The sequence below is a fragment of the Nomascus leucogenys genome, chromosome 16 (genome assembly GCF_006542625.1).
Source record: "Nomascus leucogenys isolate Asia chromosome 16, Asia_NLE_v1, whole genome shotgun sequence".
Classification (NCBI taxonomy): domain Eukaryota; kingdom Metazoa; phylum Chordata; class Mammalia; order Primates; family Hylobatidae; genus Nomascus; species Nomascus leucogenys.
In genome coordinates this window covers 16398858-16411574 of record NC_044396.1, presented here as the reverse complement: position 1 = coordinate 16411574, position 12717 = coordinate 16398858, and positions in this window count along the sequence as shown.

Genomic DNA, 12717 nt, shown 5'->3' with positions numbered 1-12717 from the left:
ACTATTCTGGGTCTTTTGTGGTTCTACATAAATTTTTGGATTTTTTTTTTATTTCTGTGGAAGAATGTCATTGGTGTTTGATAGGGGTTGCAGTGACTCTTTAGATTGGTTTGGATAACATGGACATTTTAACAATATTGATTCTTCCAATCCATGAACATGAATACCTTTCCATTTTATTGTGTCCTCTTCAATTTATTTTATTAGTATTTTATAGTTTTCATTATAGAGATCTTTCACTTCTTCAATTAAGTTAATTCCTAGGTATTTAATTTTATGTGTGGCTGTTGTAAATGGAATTACTTTTTTATTTCTTTTCACATTGTTCACTGTTGGCATATAGAAATGCTACTGATTTTTGCATGTTGATTTTGCATCCTGCAACTTTACTAAATTTGTTTATTAGTTCTAATAGTTTTCTTGAGGAGCTTTAGGTTTTTCCAAATATAAGATTATGTCATCTACAAACAAAAATAATTTGACTTCTTCCTTTCTAGTTTGGATGAGCTTTACATTTTCTCTTGTCTAATTGATCTAGCTAGGACTTCCAGTACTATTCTGAATAACTGTGGTGACAGTGGCCATTCTTATTGTTTTCCAGATATTAGAGGAAAGGCTTTCCATTTTTTGCCATTCAGTATGATATTAGCTGAGAGTATGTCCTCTATGGCTTTTATTGTGCTGAGGTATGTTTCTTCTATACCCAGTTTTTTGAGAGTTTTTATTCTGAAGGGATGTTAAACCTTTATCAAATGCCTCTTCAGCATCAATTGAAATGATCATATGGTTTTTATCCTTCATTCTGTTGATGTGATGTATCACATTGATTGATTTGCATATGTTGAACCATCCTTGCATCCCTGATATAAATCCCATTTGGTCATGATGAATGATCTTTCCAATGTATTGTTGAATTTGGTTTGCTAGTATTTCATTTAGGATATTTGCATCAATATTCATCAGAGATATTGGCCTATATTTTTCTTTTTTTGATGTGTCTTTGGCTGGTTTTGGTATCAGGGTAATTCTGGCCTCATAGAATGAGTTTGGAAGTATTCCCTCCTCCTCTATTTTTTGGAATAGTTTCAGTAGGATTGGTATTAGTTCTTTCTTAAATATTTGGTAGAATTCAGCAGTGAAGCCACAAAGTCCTGGGCTTCTTTTTTATTGAGAGACTTTTTATTACAGCTTCTATCTAATAACTTGTTATCGGTCTGTTCAGGTTTTGCATTTTTTCCTAGTTTAATTTTGGTAGGTTGTATTTATCTAGGAATTTGTCCATTTCTTCTTGATTTTCCAGTTTATTGGCATATGTTGCTCATAGTAGCCACTAATAATCCTTTGAATTTATACAGTATCAGTTGTAATGTCTCCTTTTCTATTTCTGATTGTATTTATTTGGATCTTCTCTCTTTTTTCTTAGTCTGGATAAGGTTTGTCAATTTCATTGAACTTTACAGAAATTAACTTTTGTTTTATTGATCTTTTGTATTTTTTGTATTTTTTTTCCTTTCAATTTCTTTCTGCTCTAAACTTTATTATTTTTTTCTTCTAATAATTTTGGGTTCAGTTGGATCTTGCTTTTCTAGTTCTTTAAGATGCAGTGATTAGATTGTTTGAAGTCTTTCCTCTTTTTTAATATAGGCATTTGTAGCTATGAACTTCCCTCTGAGTACTGCTTTTGCTGTATCCTATAGGTTTCAGCATGTTGTGTTCTATTATCATTTGTTTAGAGAAAATTTTCAATTTCCTTTTTAATTTCTTTATTGACCTGCTGGTCATTCTGGAGCATATTGTTTAATTTCCGTATATTTATATAGTTTCCAAAATTCCTCATTATTAATTTCTAGTTTTATTCCATTGTGGCCAGAGAAGATGCTTGATATTATTTTAATTTTCTGAATGTTTTGGGGCGTGTTTTGTGACCTAACATATTGTCTATCCTTGAGAATGATCCATGAACTGAGAAAAAAAAGTATATTCTGCAGCTCTTGGATGAAATGTTCTGTAAATTTCAATTTGATCAATTTGGTCTATAGTGCAGATTAAGTCTGATGTTTCTTTGTTGATTTTCTGTCTGGAAGAAATGGCCACACAGAAAGTGGGGTGTTGAAGTTTCCAGGTATTATTGTATTGGGGCCTATCTATCTCTTTCTTTAGCTCCAATAATATTTCCTTTATATATCTGGGTGTTCCAATGTTGGGTGCATATATATTTAAAATTGTTAAGTCCTCTTGCTGTATTGACTCCTTTATCATTATATAGTGACCTTCTTTGTCTCTTCTTATAGTTTTAGTCTTGAAATCTATTTTGTCCAATATAAGTATAGTGACTCCTGCTACTTTTTTATTTCCATTGGCATGGAATATGTTTTTCCATCCCTTCATTTTTAGTTGATGTGTGTCTTTCTAGGTGAAGTGTTTCTTGCAGACAACAGATCAATGGGTCTTGTTTTTCATCCATTCAGCCAGTTTATGTCTTTTAATTGGAGAGTTTAGTCCATTTACATTCACTGTTATTATTGATAAGTAAGGACTTACCCCTGCCATTTTGTTATTTGTTTTCTGGTTGTTTTGTGATCTTCTCTTCCTTCTTTCTTTCATTCCTGTCTTCCTCTAGTAAAGATGATTCTCTCTGGTGGTATGATTTAGTTGCTTGCTATCTATTTTTTATGTATCCATTGTATGCTTTTGAGTTTGAGGTTACCATGAGGCTTGCAGATACTATCTTATAACCCTTTATTTATAACCATTTATTTTAACCTGTTAATTTAACACTACTTGAATAAACAAGCAAAAGAGAAAAAAATTCATCCTAACTTCATTTCCCTGCTTTTTAACTTTTTGTTGTTTCTAGTTCTATCTTATTGTACTGGCTATGTTTTGAAAAGCTGTTGTAGTTACTATTTCTGATTGATTCATTATGTAATCTGTCTACTTAGGATAAGAGTTGTTTACATTCCACAGTTATGATGTTATAATATTTTGTGTTTCCCTGTGCACTTACTATTGCCAGTAAGTTTTTTACCTTTAGGTGATTATGTGCTTCTCATGAATGTCCTTTCCTTTCTGATTGAAGTATGCCTTTAGCCTTTCTTGTAGGATGAGCCTGATATTGATAAAATCCCTCAGCTTTGTTTTTCTGGGAAAGTCTTTATTTCTCCTTCATGTTTGAAAAATATTTTGCCAAATATAATATTCTAGGGTAAATGTTTTATTTTTTCCTTCAGCACTTTAAATATGTCATGCCACTCTCTCCTGGCCTATAAGGTTTCCACTGAAAAGTCTGCTGCCAGATGTATTGGAGCTCCATTGTATGCTATTTGTTTCTTCTCTCTTGCTACATTTAGGAACCTTTCTTTATGCTTGACTTTGAGAGTTTGATTATTAAATGTCTTGAAGTACTCGTCTTCAAGTTAAATCCGCTAGGTGTTCTATAACCTTCTTGTACTTGGATATTGATACCTTTGTCTAGGTTTGGGAAGTTCTCTGTTACTATCCCTTTGAATAAACTTTCTACTCATGTCTCTTGCTCCACCTCCTCTTTAAGACCAATAGCTCTTAGATTTGCCCATTTGAGGCTATTTTCTAAATTCTCTGGCTTTCTTCTTCTTTTTTATTCTTTTCTCTTTTGTCTCCTCTGACTATTTTGAAATAGTCTGTCTTCAGGTTCATTAATTTTTCTTCTACTTGATCCATTTTGCTATTAAGGGACTCTGATGCTTTTTGCATTTTTCAGCTCCAGAATTTCCACTTGATTCTTTTAAATTATTTCAATCTCTTTGTTAATTTTATAGCATTCTGAATTCCTTCTCTGTTTTATCTTGAATTTCCTTTAGTTTCCTCAACACAGCTATTTTGAATTCTCTGCCTGAAAGACCACATACCCCCATTTCTCCAGAATTCATCCCTGGTGTTTTATTTAGTTCATATTGTTAGGTCATGTTTTCCTGGATGATGCTGATGTTAGTACATATTCTTTGGTGTCTGAACATTTAAGAGTTAGGTGTTTACCATAGTCTTCACTGTCTGAAATTATTTGCAGCTGCCCTTCTTGGGAAGGCTTTCCAGACATTTGAAAGGACTTTGGAAAGCCTTAATAATCAAAGTTAGCTTTGTGATCTAAGCTGTTTCTGCTTTAGGGAGCATCCCAAGCCCAGTAATGCTGTGGTTCTTGCAGACTCATAGAGGTACTATCTTGATGGTCTTGGACAAGATCTGAGAGAATTTTCCGAATATTAGGCAGAGACACTTGTTCTCTTCCCTTACTTTCTCCCAAACATAGTCTCTCTTTCTGTTCTGAGCCACCTAAAGCTGAGAGTAGAGTGACATAAGCACCCCTTTGGCCACCACCACTATGACTGTGCTGGGTCAGACCTGAAGCCAGAAAAGTGCTGGGTCTCACCCAAGGCTTGCTGTAACAACACACTGGCTACTACCTATGTTCACTCAAGGCCCCGAGGTGCTATCATCAGCAATTGGTAAAGCCAGCCAGGCCTGTGTCTTTCCCTTCAGAGTGGCAATGTCCCCCAGGACCCAGATGGGTCCAGAAGTGTCATCTAAGAGTCAGGTACTAGAGACAAAAACCTTAGAAGTCTACCTGGTATTCTATTGTACTGTGGCTGAAATGGCTCTCAAACCACATGATGCAACTTTTCCCATTTTTTCTTCCTCTTTCCAAAGGCAGAGGAGCCTCAACCCATAGCCACCATCAACCCTGGCCACAAGGAGTACTGCCAGACTACCACCAATATTCCCTTAAGCCCCAAGGGCTCTTAAGTGAGCTCGTGGTGAATGCTGCTTGGCCTGGAACTCACCCTTCAGGGCAGTGCAGTCCCCACTGGCCCAGAGCAAGTCCAGAAATGCTGTCCAAGAGTGAAGTTCTGGAATCAGGGACTCCAAAAACCTGCTTGGTGTTCTACCCTTCCATAGTGTTGTTGGTACCTGAAGCTAGCAAGTCTCAGAGGCTCACCAAGGCCCTCGATGTTCTACTTGGGTATCACTGCTAGTTATTCAGGACCCAAGGACTCTTCAGTTAGCAGGTGATGAATGCTTGTGGGACTAGGTATTTTCCTTCTGGCCCAAGGTTTCCTTCTGTTTCTAGAAGTGTTGTCTAGGAGCTAGGTCTTGAAATAGGGGCCTTGGGACTCTGACTGGTGCCCTATTCTGCTGTGGCTTAGCTGGTATCCAAGATGAAAGGCAAAGTCTTCTCCACTCTTCCTTTTCCTCTCCTCGAGCCCAAGGAAGGAGACCCTTTTAGAGCCATGGGCTGTGCATCCTGGGGCTATGGGATGGTTAGTGCCAGCACTCCCTTGGCTGCCCCAGCTGGTGTGTCAGTGTGTTGTGTACCCCACTAGTACACTGTCTCTGGACCTAGTTCAGCACTAAGACTCGCCAAAGAGTTGCAGTCTTTATGGCCTAGACTGCCTTTCAAACTTAGAGACAGAGAGGACTTTGGTCCTCAGTGTGTGTGTGTTTTTTTTTTTTTTAAATCTCTTCAGTGCCTCTTTCAGCCACATGAGTTAAAACTAGGTACTATGAGTGCTCAGCTGATTTTTGGTTCTTAAGAAGGTATTTATTTTGTGTGTGTGTGTGTGTAGACAGTTGTTAACTTGGTAACTTCGTGGTGGTGGTGGTGGGAATGATTGATGGACCTTTCTATTCCACAGTGTTGCTCTGGTTGCCCCTCAGGTGTTCTTTTTACTTTTAATCCCATCTTGCAGGTATTGCAAGGAGGACCTGAACTAACACAGAATGCAAAGTGTGCAAAGGACTACTAAATCAATTTATAAGCTGTGGCTTTCTTTGTGTAGAAATAAGATGTCCCCTTATCATAAAAAAGAAAAACGTCCCACAGCTGATGAGATGTCTTCAGTGTTGACCCCTGAACTGAGTTTAGTGCTCCAGAAAAAGTTTTAGAAAGTCAAGTCCAGCTTTTTGTTTTTGTTGTTAATTAGGAGGCCTTTATTCCCAAGACCACCAGACCACCTGGCAATATTAACTTCTATACATCTACTTTGACTCTCAAAAGGGGAAGGTGGTAGAATGAGTGTTATCCTGTCAGTGCGTTTACTTAAAAAAATTACTACAAAATGCAAAGTGTATGTATGTGTTTAATTGAACTTTATGCCCTAGGGGCATGTATTAGTCCATTTTCATGCTGCTGATAAAGACATACCCGAGACTGGGCAATTTACAAAAGAAAGAGGTTTAATTGGACTTACAGTTCCACATGGCTGGGGAAGCTTCACAATCATGGTGGAAGGCAAGGAGGAACAAGTCCAGTCTTATATGGATGGCAGGAGGCAAACAGGAGAATGAGGAAGACGCAAAAGCAGACATCCTTGATAAAACCATCAGATCTTGTGAGACTATTTACTACCACAAGAACACTACTGCCACCCACACACTGGAATGGCTAAAATTATAAAGACTGACAGTACAAAATTTTGTAGGAGATGTAGAGCTACTGGAACTTTCATGCATTGCTGATGTTAATGTAAAATATTAAAACAATTTTGGAAAATATTTGGCAGTAAAAATAATGAAAATAAACATATATGCCACCCATCAACACATTCCTAGGAATTTACTCAAGATAAATGAAAGTATATGTCCACATAAAGAGTTTCAGGTTTTCTTATGTAGCACAGGATCTAAAGTGTATATTTATAAGCCATATTAAAATATTTGTTACTGCTTCATTTATATTAGCCAAAAACTATAAATAACTTAAATGTTTATCAAGAGGTGAATGGGTAAGAAAATTGTAGTATATCCATAATACATAATATTACTCAGGTATTAAAAGAGGTAAGCTACTTATACATGCAATAAAAATGAAAAATAAAAACATTAAGCTGGGAGGTGGAGCCAAGATGGCTGAATAGGAACAGCTCCGGTCTACAGCTACCAGCGTGAGCGGCACGGGTGATTTCTGCATTTCCGTTTGAGGTACCGGATTCATCTCACTAGGGAGTGCCAAACAGTGGGTGCAGGACAGTCGGTGCAGCACACTGTGCACAAGCCAAAGCAGGGCAAGGCATTGCCTCACTCGGGAAGTGCAAGGGGTCAGGGAGTTCCCTTTCCTAGTCAAAGAAAGGGGTAACAGACGGCACCTGGAAAATTGGGTCAGTCCCACCCTAATACTGCGCTTTTCCAACAGGCTTAGAAAACAGCACACCAGGAGATTGTGTCCCGCACCTGGCTCAGAGGGTCCTATGCCCACAGAGTCTCACTGATTGCTAGCACAGCAGTCTGAGATCAAACTGCAAGGCGGCAGCGAGGCTGGGGGAGGGGCGCCCGCCATTGCCCAGGCTTGCTTAGGTAAACAAAGCAGCCAGGAAGCTCGAACTGGGTGGAGCCCACCACAGCTCAAGGAGGCCTGCCTGCCTCTGTAGGCTCCACCTCTGGGGGCAGGGAACAGACAAACAAAAAGTCAGCAGGAACCTCTGCAGACTTAAATGTCCCTGTCTGACAGCTTTGAAGAGAGTAGTGGTTCTCCCAGCATGCACCTGGATATCTGAGAACGGACAGACTGCCTCCTAAAGTGGGTCCCTGACTCCCGAGCAGCCTAACTGGGAGGCACTCCCCAGTAGGGACAGACTGACACCCCACTCGGCCAGGTACTCCTCTGAGACAAAACTTCCAGAGGAACTATCAGACAGCCGAATTTGCAGTCTCACGAAAATCCGCTGTTCTGCAGCCACCGCTGCTGACACCCAGCCAAACAGGGTCTGGAGCAGACCTCTAGCAAACTCCAACAGACCTGCAGCTGAGGGTCCTGTCTGGTAGAAGGAAAACTAACAAACAGAAAGGACATCCACACCAAAAACCCATCTGTACATCACCATCATCAAAGACCAAAAGTAGATAAAACCACAAAGATGGGGAAAAAACAGAGCAGAAAAACTGGAAACTCTAAAAAACAGAGCACCTCTCCTCCTCCAAAGGAACGCAGTTCCTCATCAGCAACAGAACAAAGCTGGATGGAGAATGATTTTGGCAAGCTGAGAGAAGAAGGCTTCAGACGATCAAACTACTCCGAGCTACGGGAGGAAATTCAAAACAATAGCAAAGAAGTTAAAAACTTTGAAAAAAAATTAGATGAATGGATAAATAGAATAACCAATGCAGAGAAGGGCTTAAAGGAGATGATGGAGCTGAAAGCCAAGTTTTGAGAACTACGCAAAGATTGCAGAAGCCTTGGTAGCCGATGCAATCACCTGGAAGAAAGGGTATCAGTGATGGAAGATGAAATGAAGTGAGAAGGGAAGTTTAGAGACAAAAGAATAAAAAGAAACGAACAAAGCCTCCAAGAAATATGGGACTATGTGAAAAGACCAAACCTACGTCTGATGGTGTACCTGAAAATGACGGGGAGAATGGAACCAAGTTGGAAAACACTCTGAAAAATATTATCCAGGAGAACTTCCCCAATCTAGCAAGGCAGGTCAACATTCAGATTCAGGAAATATAGAGAATGCCACAAAGATACTCCTCGAGAAGAGCAACTCCAAGACACATAGTTGTCAGATTCACCAAAGTTAAAATGAAGGAAAAAATGTTAAGGGCAGCCAGAGAGAAAGGTCGGGTTACCCACAAAGGGAAGCCCATCAGACTAACAGAGGATCTCTCGGCAGAAACTCTACAAGGCAGAAGAGAGTGGGGGGTCCCTGGATATATTCAACACTGCCTTAAAGGAGAAAGAGAATTTTTCAACCCCAGGAATTTTCATGATCCCCAGCCCAAACTAAAGAGCCATTCATAAGCCATGAAGGAGAAATAAAATACTTTACAGACAAGCAAATGCTGAGTGATTTTGTCACCACCAGGCCTGCCCTAAAAGAACTCCTGAAGGAAGCACTAAACATGGAAAGGAACAACCAGTAACAGCCACTGCAAAAACATGCCAAATTGTAAAGACCATCGAGGCTAGGAAGAAATAGCATCAACTAACGAGCAAAATAACCAACTAACATCATAATGACAGGATCAAATTCACATATAACAATATTAACTTTAAATGTAAATGGGCTAAATGCTCCAATTAAAAGACACAGACTGGCAAATGGATAAGGAGTCAAGACCCATCAGTGTGCTGTATTCAGGAAACCCATCTCATGTGCAGAGACACACATAGACTCAAAATAAAGGGATGGAGGAAGATCTATCAAGCAAATGGAAAACAAAAAAAGGCAGATGTTGCAATCCTAGTCTCTGATAAAATAGACTTTAAACCAACAAAGATCAAAAGAGACAAATAAGGCCATTATATAATGGTAAAGGGATCAATTCAACAAGAAGAGCTAACTATCCTAAATATATATGCACCCAACACAGGAGCACCCAGATTCATAAAGCAAGTCCTGAGTGACCTACAAAGGGACTTAAACTCCCACACAATAATAATGGGAGATTTTAACACCCCACTGTCAACATTAGACAAATCAAGGAGACAAAAAGTTAACAAGGATATCCAGGAATTGAACTCAGCTCTGCACAAAGTGGACCTAATAGACATGTACAGAACTCTCCACCCCAAATCAACAGAATATACATTTTTTTCAGCACCACACCACACCTATTCCAAAATTGACCACATAGTTGGAAGTAAAGCTCTCCTCAGCAAATGTAAAAGAACAGAAATTATAACAAACTGTCTCTCAGACCACAGTGCAATCAAACTAGAACTCAGGATTAAGAAACTCACCCAAAACTGCTAAACTACATGGAAACTGAACAACCTGCTCCTGAATGACTACTGGGTACATAATGAAATGAAGGCAGAAATAAAGATGTTTTTTGAAACCAACGAGAACAAAGACACAAAATACCAGAATCTCTGGGACACATTCCTAGCAGTGTGTAGAGGGAAATTTATAGCACTAAATGCCCACAAGAGAAAGCAAGAAAGATCCAAAATTGACACCCTAACATCACAGTTAAAAGAACTAGAAAAGCAAGAGCAAACACATTCAAAAGCTAGCAAAAGGCAAGAAATAACTAAAATCAGAGCAGAACTGAAGGAAATAGAGACACAAAAAACCCTTCAAAAAATTAATGAATCCAGGAGCTGGTTTTTTGAAAAGATCAACAAAATTGATAGACCACTAGCAAGACTAATAAAGAAGAAAAGAGAGAAGAATCAAATAGATGCAATAAAAAATGAAAAAGGGGATATTACCACCGATCCCACAGAAATACAATCTACCATCAGAGAATACTACAAACACCTCTATGCAAATAAACTAGAAAATCTAGAAGAAATGGATAAATTCCTCGACAAATACACCCTCCCAAGACTAAACCAGGAAGAAGTTGAATTTCTGAATAGACAAATAACAGGCTCTGAAATTGTGGCAATAATCAATAGCTTACCAACGGAAAAGAGTCCAGGACCTGATGGATTCACAGCTGAATTCTACCAGAGGCACAAGGAGGAACTGGTACCATTCCTTCTGAAACTATTCCAATCGATAGAAAAAGAGGGAATCCTCCCTAATACATTTTATGAGGCCAGCATCATCCTGATACCAAAGGCTGGCAGAGACACAACCAAAGAAGAGAATTTCACACCAATATCCTTAATGAACATTGATGCAAAACTCCTCAATAAAATACTGGCAAACCAAATCCAGCAGCACATCAAAAAGCTTATACACCATGATCAAGTAGGCTTCATCCCTGGGATGCAAGGCTGGTTCAACATACACAAATCAATAAATGTAATCCAGCATATAAACAGAACTAAAGACAAAAACCACATGATTATCTCAATAGATGCAGAAAAGGCCTTTGACAAAATTCAACAACACTTCATGCTAAATACTCTCAATAAATTGGGTATTGATTGGATGTATCTCAAAATAATAAGAGCTATCTATGACAAACCCACAGCCAATATCATACTGAATGGGCAAAAACTGGAAGCATTCCCTTTGAAAACTGGCACAAGACAGGGATGCCCTCTCTCACCACTCCTATTCAACATAGTGTTGGAAGTTCTGGCCAGGGCAATCAGGCAGGAGAAGGAAATAAAGGGTATTCAATTAGGAAAAGAGGAAGTCAAATTGTCCCTGTTTGCAGATGACATGATTGTATATCTAGAAAACCCCATTGTCTCACCCCAAAATCTCCCTAAGCTGATTAGCAACTTCAGCAAAGTCTCAGGATACAAAATCAATGTACAAAAATCACAAGCATTCTTGTACACCAATCACAGACAAACAGAGAGCCAAATCATGAGTGAACTCCCATTCTTAATTGCTTCAAAGAGAATAAAATACCTAGGAATCCAACTTACAAGGGATGTGAAGGACCTCTTCAAGGAGAACTACAAACCACTGCTCAATGAAATAAAAGAAGATACAAACAAATGGAAGAACATTCCATGCTCATGGGTTGGAAGAATCAATATTGTGCAAATGGCCATACTGCCCAAGGTAATTTATACATTCAATGCCATCCCCATCAAGCTACCAATGACTTTCTTCACAGAATTGGAAAAAACTACTTTAAAGTTCATATGGAACCAAAAAAGAGCCCGCATCGCCAAGTCAATCCTAAGCCAAAAGAACAAAGCTGGAGGCATCATCCTACCTGACTTCAAACTATACTACAAGGCTACAGTAACCAAAACAGCATGGTACTGGTACCAAAACAGAGACATAGATCAATGGAACAGAACAGAGCCCTCAGAAATAATGCTGCATATCTACAAGTATCTGATCTTTGACAAACCTGACAAAAACAAGCAATGGGGAAAGGATTCCCTATTTAATAAACGGTGCTGGGAAAATTGGCTAGCCATATGTAGAAAGCTGAAACTGGATCCCTTCCTTACACCTTATACAAAAATTAATTCAAGATGGATTAAAGACTTACATGTTAGACCTAAAACCATAAAAACCCTAGATGAAAACCTAGGCAATACCATTCAGGACATAGGCATGGGCAAGGACTTCATGTCTAAAACACCAAAAGCAATGGCAACAAAAGCCAAAATTGACAAATGGGATCTAATTAAACTAAAGAGCTTCTGCACAGCAAAAGAAACTACCATCAGAGTGAACAGGCAATCTACAAAATGGGGGAAAATTTTCGCAACCTACTCTTCTGACAAAGGGCTAATATCCAGAATCTACAATGAGTTCAAACAAATTTACAAGAAAAAAGCAAATAACCCCATCAAAAAGTGGGCAAAGGACATGAACAGACACTTCTCAAAAGAAGACATTTATGCAGCCAAAAAACAGATGAAAAAATGCCCATCATCACTGGCCATCAGAGAAATGCAAATCAAAACCACAATGAGATACCATCTCACACCATTTAGAATGGTGATCATTAAAAAGTCAGGAAACAGCAGGTGCTGGAGATGATGTGGAGAAATAGGAACACTTTTACACTGTTGGTGGGACTGTAAACTAGTTCAACCATTGTGGAAGTCAGTGTGGCGATTCCTCAGGGTTCTAGAACTAGAAATACCATTTGACCCAGCCATCCCATTACTGGGTATATACCCAAAGGACTATAAATCATGCTGTTTTAAAGACACATGCACACGTATGTTTATTGCGGCACTATTCACAATAGCAAAGACTTGGAACCAACCCAAATGTCCAACAACAATAGACTGGATTAAGAAAATGTGGCACACATACACCATGGAATACTATGCAGCCATAAAAAATGATGAGTTCATGTCCTTTGTAG